This window comes from Arachis stenosperma, chromosome 7, assembly GCF_014773155.1.
Source record: "Arachis stenosperma cultivar V10309 chromosome 7, arast.V10309.gnm1.PFL2, whole genome shotgun sequence".
NCBI classification, from domain to species: Eukaryota; Viridiplantae; Streptophyta; class Magnoliopsida; order Fabales; family Fabaceae; genus Arachis; species Arachis stenosperma.
The window spans coordinates 37,873,206-37,880,021 of record NC_080383.1 but is presented as its reverse complement, the minus strand read 5'-3'; the positions used below and the strand labels follow the sequence as shown (position 1 = coordinate 37,880,021).

At 40.1% G+C, this 6,816-nt stretch overlaps 1 non-coding gene across 1 annotated transcript; it reads right to left on the bottom strand.

The window, feature by feature from the left end:
- Positions 1 to 6,319: 6,319 nt before the first annotated feature.
- LOC130942408 (small nucleolar RNA R71) lies at positions 6,320 to 6,427 on the bottom strand. Its single transcript, XR_009070978.1, has one exon. It is a non-coding gene; the product is annotated as a small nucleolar RNA R71 (small nucleolar RNA).
- Between the last annotated feature and the right edge of the window lie 389 nt (positions 6,428 to 6,816).

Genomic DNA, 6,816 nt, shown 5'->3' with positions numbered 1-6,816 from the left:
AGAAAAGAAGATGGGATGAGCAAGAAACCATAGTGATTACTGAGGAATGTAGGGCCTTGATTCAAAAGGGGCTTCCTCCCAAGCTTGAGGACCCAGGGAGCTTCCTGTTGCCATGTACCATTGGGGAATTAACCATCACTAAAGCAATGTGCGATCTCGGAGCAAGTATTAACTTAATACCATCCTCCCTGGTGAAAAAGCTGCACATAGAGGAAGTCAAACCAGTACAAATGTCTCTGGAGCTGGTAGATAAGTCAATGGTGCACCCTAGGGGTGTAGTTGAAAATCTGTTGGTTAAGGTGGACAGTTTCATATATCCTGCTGACTTTGTGGTTCTAGAGTCAGACGAGGATGATGGTGACTCTGTTATACTAGGAAGGCCATTCTTGGCCACTGCTAGAGCCATCATAGACATAGAGAAAGGGGAGTTAACTCTCAGGATGCATGATCAGAGTGTCACTCTGAAGGTCTTACCAGAGGCACAGTTTAGTGAAAAGAAGAAAGACTATATGGAAATTGATAAGGGAGGATCACAGCTGAAGGAAGAAAATGACAAGGAAAGTCACAGCAACACCCCAAGGCCAAGGATTGTGCAAATTAATGAAGAAGCCCAAGAAGATATTGGAATATTAGCCACTGAGAAGAGAGGTCCCCAAGAGAAGCCCATGGCCAGAAAAGAAAGATCAACAAAAGGAAAGATGAAACACAGAAACAAAACAAAAAAAGGTTGGAAGAACAGGAGGATTCCAACAGAGGGGCTTTCCAAAGGTGACAAAGTGCAGCTGATATATCAACAGCTGGGGTCAAATCAACAAACTGAGAACTACTACACTGTCAGCAACATACTCTCATTAGAGCATGCTGAAATCGAACACCAGAGAACAAAGAAGAGGATCACAGTCAGGGGAGACAAATTGAGGCCCTACAAGCACCAACCACCATAAAAGAGAGCCTCAATGTCAAGCTAATGACAATAAAAGAGCGCTCCATAGGAGGCAACCCATGATTTAAGATTCATGTCATTTTAAATTCAATAAGATATGATCATTTGAGCATGAATCCTCTTCCCTTTTCATGAACATGTCCATTGACTACATGCATTGCTTTTGAAACATATGCCGAGAATTTTGACGTTTGGTGTGCCTTCAAGCACACTAAACCAATGTTACAAATAATCTTGTTTTACATGCTTACAATGCTTTGATAAAGCATATAGCCAAACACTAAGTTTGGTGTTCACTTAATTTCATGAAAACTAGGAATTCATGCATCAATAATCATACAATTGTTATTTTCCAAAATCTCATAAATAGAAAAATTCTTTTTCGGTAATGAAGGCATCAATTGTGAGGCACCCTTTGTCAAGAAACAAGTTTGGTGTCCATCAAACTTTGATGCACCAATTTAGAGACACAATTGATCCTTCATGAAAAAAAGAGAGAAAAAGAAAGTGTAACAAAAACAATTCTTATGAACATTTGACATTTGAATTGCACTAATTGGAGGAAGAGACTTATTTTCTTTGTACATGACCAAACATTAAGTTTGGTGTCCTCCTAAGAGAGTGTCACGGTTCAAATATTGTAAGAATTGATGATTTACATTTTTTTTTGTTATAAAAAGAACAACCCTTGCTACGGTTGGATAAGACTAATGCATGTTGTATTGTTGTGATGACTAGGAGGTCAAAAAATCTTCAATGAAAAGGACAAGACAAAGGAAAGTACAGCATGAGGACAAAATCCCTTCACATGCTTCAAAAAAGAAATCTGCCATTCCTCAGAGATGGTCACGGCAAAGGCAAGGCAAGGAGCAAATTTTGTCTTCATTCATCCTTACATACATACCTTTGATTCCCATAAATCCAATTGCATCCTAGCCCTTCATTGCTCATTTAAAAAGCTCACCACCTTTAAGCCATGCACATAACCGAATCCTTGTGGCTTTGAAACCTCAATTCTTTCATCCTTCATCATAAGCTCGGTACAACACTTCTTCCCAACAATCTAAACCTCCCTTCATCAACTCTTGCCCCAACCAGTTCGGTCTCACTTTTTGTTCCAAACTCACATCAAACTCTCCAATATTCTTCACACCCCCTCTAACCTTACAAAACTCCACCAACTAAGTGATCATGGCCTCCTCCTCAAGAACCAAACGAAGGAAAGGTAAAGAGCCCATGGTGGGGGAGAACACCCGTGAATATGACCGAGGGAGATTCAAGTCTTGGGACCATCAAGTGCAAACGGAATGGATGAACGAGAAAAGAATTTATCCTGAAATTCCATTCTTATTGCCGGATGATGGATGCCAAGAAATGAAGGACAAAATTCGAAAGAGGAGGTGGGAGGAACTTGTATCACCAGCCACCCGAATCAATGCCAATATCATAAGAGAGTTCTATGCAAATGTCCCCAGGATTGACATGCGTGAACCCCCAACGTACAAGAGCTATGTGCGGGGAGTGGAAGTAGACTTTAGCTCGGATGCAATCAAGAAAGTCCTGGGACTAAAGTCAGTCCGCTTTGATAAACCAGGATACCTCCAAAGGTTGAATGAAGACCAAGATTATGACAAGATTGCTAGAGACATTTGTATGGAAGACTGATGAGCGGATAATTTGTACGCTTTTTGGCATTGTTTTTAGTATGTTTTTAGTATCTTTTAGTTAGTTTTTATTATATTTTTATTAGTTTTTAGTTAAAATTCACTTTTCTGGACTTTACTATGAGATTGTGTGTTTTTCTGTGATTTCAGGTATTTTCTGGCTGAAATTGAGGGATCTGAGCAAAAATCTGATCCAGAGACTCAAAAGGACTGCAGATGCTGTTGGATTCTGACCTCCCTGTACTCGAAGTGGATTTTCTGGAGCTACAGAAGCCCAATTGGCGCGCTCTCAACGGCGTTGGAAAGTAGACATCCTGGGCTTTCCAGCAATATATGATAGTCCATACTTTGCCCAAGATTTGATGGCTCAAACTGGCGTTCAAAGTCACCTCAAGAAATTCCAGCGTTAAACGCCGGAACTGGCACCTAAATGGGAGTTAAACGCCCAAACTGGCATAAAAGCTGGCGTTTAACTCCAAGAAGAGTCTCTACACGAAAATGCTTCATTGCTCAGCCCAAGCACACACCAAGTGGGCCCGGAAGTGAATTTTTATGTCATTTACTCATCTCTGTACACCCTAGGCTACTAGTTTTCTATAAGTAGGACCTTTTACTATTGTATTTTCATCTTGGGATCTTAGATCATCTTTAGGTCTTTGAATCTTTTGATCACTTTGGGAGGCTGGCCTCACGGCCATGCCTAGACCTTGTTCTTATGTATTTTCAACGGTGGAGTTTCTACCCACCATAGATTAAGGTGTGGAGCTCTGCTGTACCTCGAGTATTAATGCAATTACTATTGTTCTTCTATTCAATTCCGCTTGTTCTTGTTCCAATATATCACTTGTTCTTCAACTTGATGAATGTGATGATCCGTGACACTCATCATCATTCTCACTCATGAACAAGGTGACTGACAACCACTCTTGTTCTACAAGCATATGAGGCTTAGTGAATATCTCTTGGATTCCTGATAACACGATGCATGGTTGATCGCCTGACAACCGAGTGCTCGCCTGACAAACGAGCCAGCCATTCCGTGAGATCAGAGTCTTCGTGGTATAGGCGAGAACTGATGGTGGCATTCAAGAGAATCCGGAAGGTCTAACCTTGTCTGTGGTATTCTGAGTAGGATTCAATGATTGAATGACTGTGACGTGCTTCAAACTCCTAGCAGGCGGGGCGTTAGTGACAGACGCAAAAGGATCGATGGATTTTATTCCGGCCTGACCGAGAACCGACAGCTGATTAGCCATATGCTGTGACAGAGCATGGGAACATTTTCACTGAGAGGATGGGAGGTAGCCACTGACAACGGTGAAACCCTACATGAGCTTGCCATGGAAAGGAGTAAGAAGGATTGGATGAAGACTGTAGGAAAACAGAGAGACGGAAGGGAAGGCATCTTCATTCGCTTGTCTGAAGCTCTCACCAATGATATACATAAGTACCTCTATCTTTATCTTTATGCTTTATTCGTTTATCACTATACCCATTTGAGTCTGCCTGACTGAGATTTACAAGGTGACCATAGCTTGCTTCATACCAACAATCTCCGTGGGATCGACCCTTACTCGCGTAAGGTATTACTTGGACGACCCAGTGCACTTGCTGGTTAGTTGTGCGAAGTTGTGTTTATGCCATGGTATTGAGCACCAAGTCTTTGGATTCATTACCGGGGATTATTTGAGCTGTGAAAAGTATTGATCACAATTTCGTGCACCAAGTTTTTGGCGCCGTTGCCGGGGATTGTTTTTGTGTGTGGACAACTGACGGTTCATCTTGTTGCTTAGATTAGGTATTTTTTTTTCTTCAGAGTTCTTGAGAATGAATTCTAGTGTTTCATGATGATCTGTTGAAATCTGGCTGGCTGAGAAGCCATGTCTAATTTCATTGGACCGAGGTTTCAACTGATCATCACAATAGCTTGTTGATCTCTATCAACCTTGCTATTGGGGCAATGATCTGCTAAGGCTTGGCTGGCCATTGGCCATGTCTAGTGTTTTGGACCGAAGCTTTCTTTGAAAGCTTGGCTGGCTGTGAAGCCATGTCTAATTCCTGGACCGGAGTCTTAGACTAGCATTGCAATAATTCCTGGAATTCAAATTGAGAATTCTGAAACTTTATTTTCTATTTCGATATAATTTTCGAAAAAAGCACAAAAAATTTATAAAAACCATAAAAACAAAAAAATTTTATGTTTCTTGTGTGAGTCTAGTGTTTAATTTCAAGTTTGGTGTCTTGCATGCCTTGTTTATTTGATCTTGGTTCTATTTTCAAGTCAATAGTACAGGGGACTGAAGATTCAGAACATGCAGCAGAGGAATTACACAGAAAAGCTGGGCGTTCAAAACGCCCAGTGAAGAAGGACAGACTGGCGTTTAAACGCCAGCCAGGGTACCTGGTTGGGCGTTTAACGCCCAAAAAGGGTGCATTTTGGGCGTTAAACGCCAGAATGGATACCATTCTGGGCGTTTAACGCCAGGATGGCACAAGGGGGAGGATTTTGTTTTCAGAATCAATTTTTTTTTTCAAGTTTTCAAAGTTTTTCAAAATCAAATCTTTTTCAAATCATATCTTTTCAATCAAATGTTTTCAAAATCAATTTCTTTCCTTTTTCAAAGATACTTACTAACAATTAATGATTTGATTGAACATCTCAAGTTTGTTACCTTTTCTGTTGAGAAAGGTTTAATGTTTGAATCATATCTTTTCTTGTTAGGCAAGTCACTAATTTTTTTTAAAATCAAATCTTTTTAAAATTGTTTTCAAATCATATCTTTTTAAAAATTGTTTTCAAATCATATCTTCTCAATCACATCTTTTTCAAAATAGTTTTCAATCAAATCTTCTTAATTTCTAATTTCAAAATCTTTTTCAAAAATCACTTGATTTCTTTTTCACTTTGAATTTTCGAAAATTGTCAATCAATTTTTCAAAATGTTTTCAAAATCTTTTTAATTGAATTTTCGAAAATCTTCTTCCTCTCTTCCCACATCCTTCTATTTATGGAGTACTACTCCTTCTCAATGCATAATTCGAACTCCATCTAATTAAAGTTCGAATTCCTCTCCTTCTTCTTTCTTCTATTTTTCTTTTCCTCTGACACCTCAAGGAATCTCTATACTGTGACATAGAGGATTCCACATTTTCTTGTTCTCTTCTCTTTCATATGAGCAGGAGCAGAAACAAAGGCATTCTTGTTGAAGCTGACCCTGAACCTGAAAGGACCTTGAAGCGGAAGCTAAGAGAAGCTAAGGCACAACTCTCTGTTGAGGACCTGACCGAATTCTTCAAAGAAGAAGACATGGCAGCCGAAAACAACAACAATGCCAACAATGCAAGGAAGGTGCTGGGTGACTTTACTGCACCTACTCCCGACTTCTATGGGAGAAGCATCTCTATCCCTGCCATTGGAGCAAACAACTTTGAGCTTAAGCCTCAGTTAGTTTCTCTAATGCAACAGAATTGCAAGTTCCATGGACTTCCAATGGAAGATCCTCATCAGTTTTTAGCTGAGTTCTTGCAAATCTGTGACACAGTCAAGACTAATGGGGTTGACCCTGAGGTCTACAGGCTGATGCTATTCCCTTTTGCTGTAAGAGACAGAGCTAGAATATGGTTGGACTCACAACCTAAAGACAGCCTGGACTCTTGGGAAAAGCTAGTCAATGCCTTCTTGGCAAAATTCTTTCCACCTAAGAAATAGAGTAAGCTTAGAGTGGAAGTCCAAACCTTCAGACAGAAGGATGGAGAATCCCTCTATGAAGCTTGGGAAAGATACAAATAATTAATCAGAAAGTGTCCCTCAGACATGCTTTCTGAATAGAGCATCATAGGTATTTTCTATGATGGTCTCTCTGAACTATCCAAGATGTCTTTGGATAGCTCTGCTGGAGGATCTCTTCATCTGAAGAAGATGCCTACAGAGGCTCAAGAGCTCATTGAAATGGTTGCAAATAACCAATTCATGTACACTTCTGAAAGGAATCCTGTGAACAATGGGACAAGTCAGAAGAAAGGAGTTCTTGAGATTGACACTCTGAATGCCATATTGGCTCAGAACAAGATATTGACTCAACAAGTCAATTTGATTTCTCAAAGTCTGTCTGCAATGCAAAATGCACCTGGCAGTACTAAGGGAGCTTCATCTGAAGAAGAAGCTTATGATCCTGAGAATCCTTCAATGGAAGAGGTGAATTACCTAGG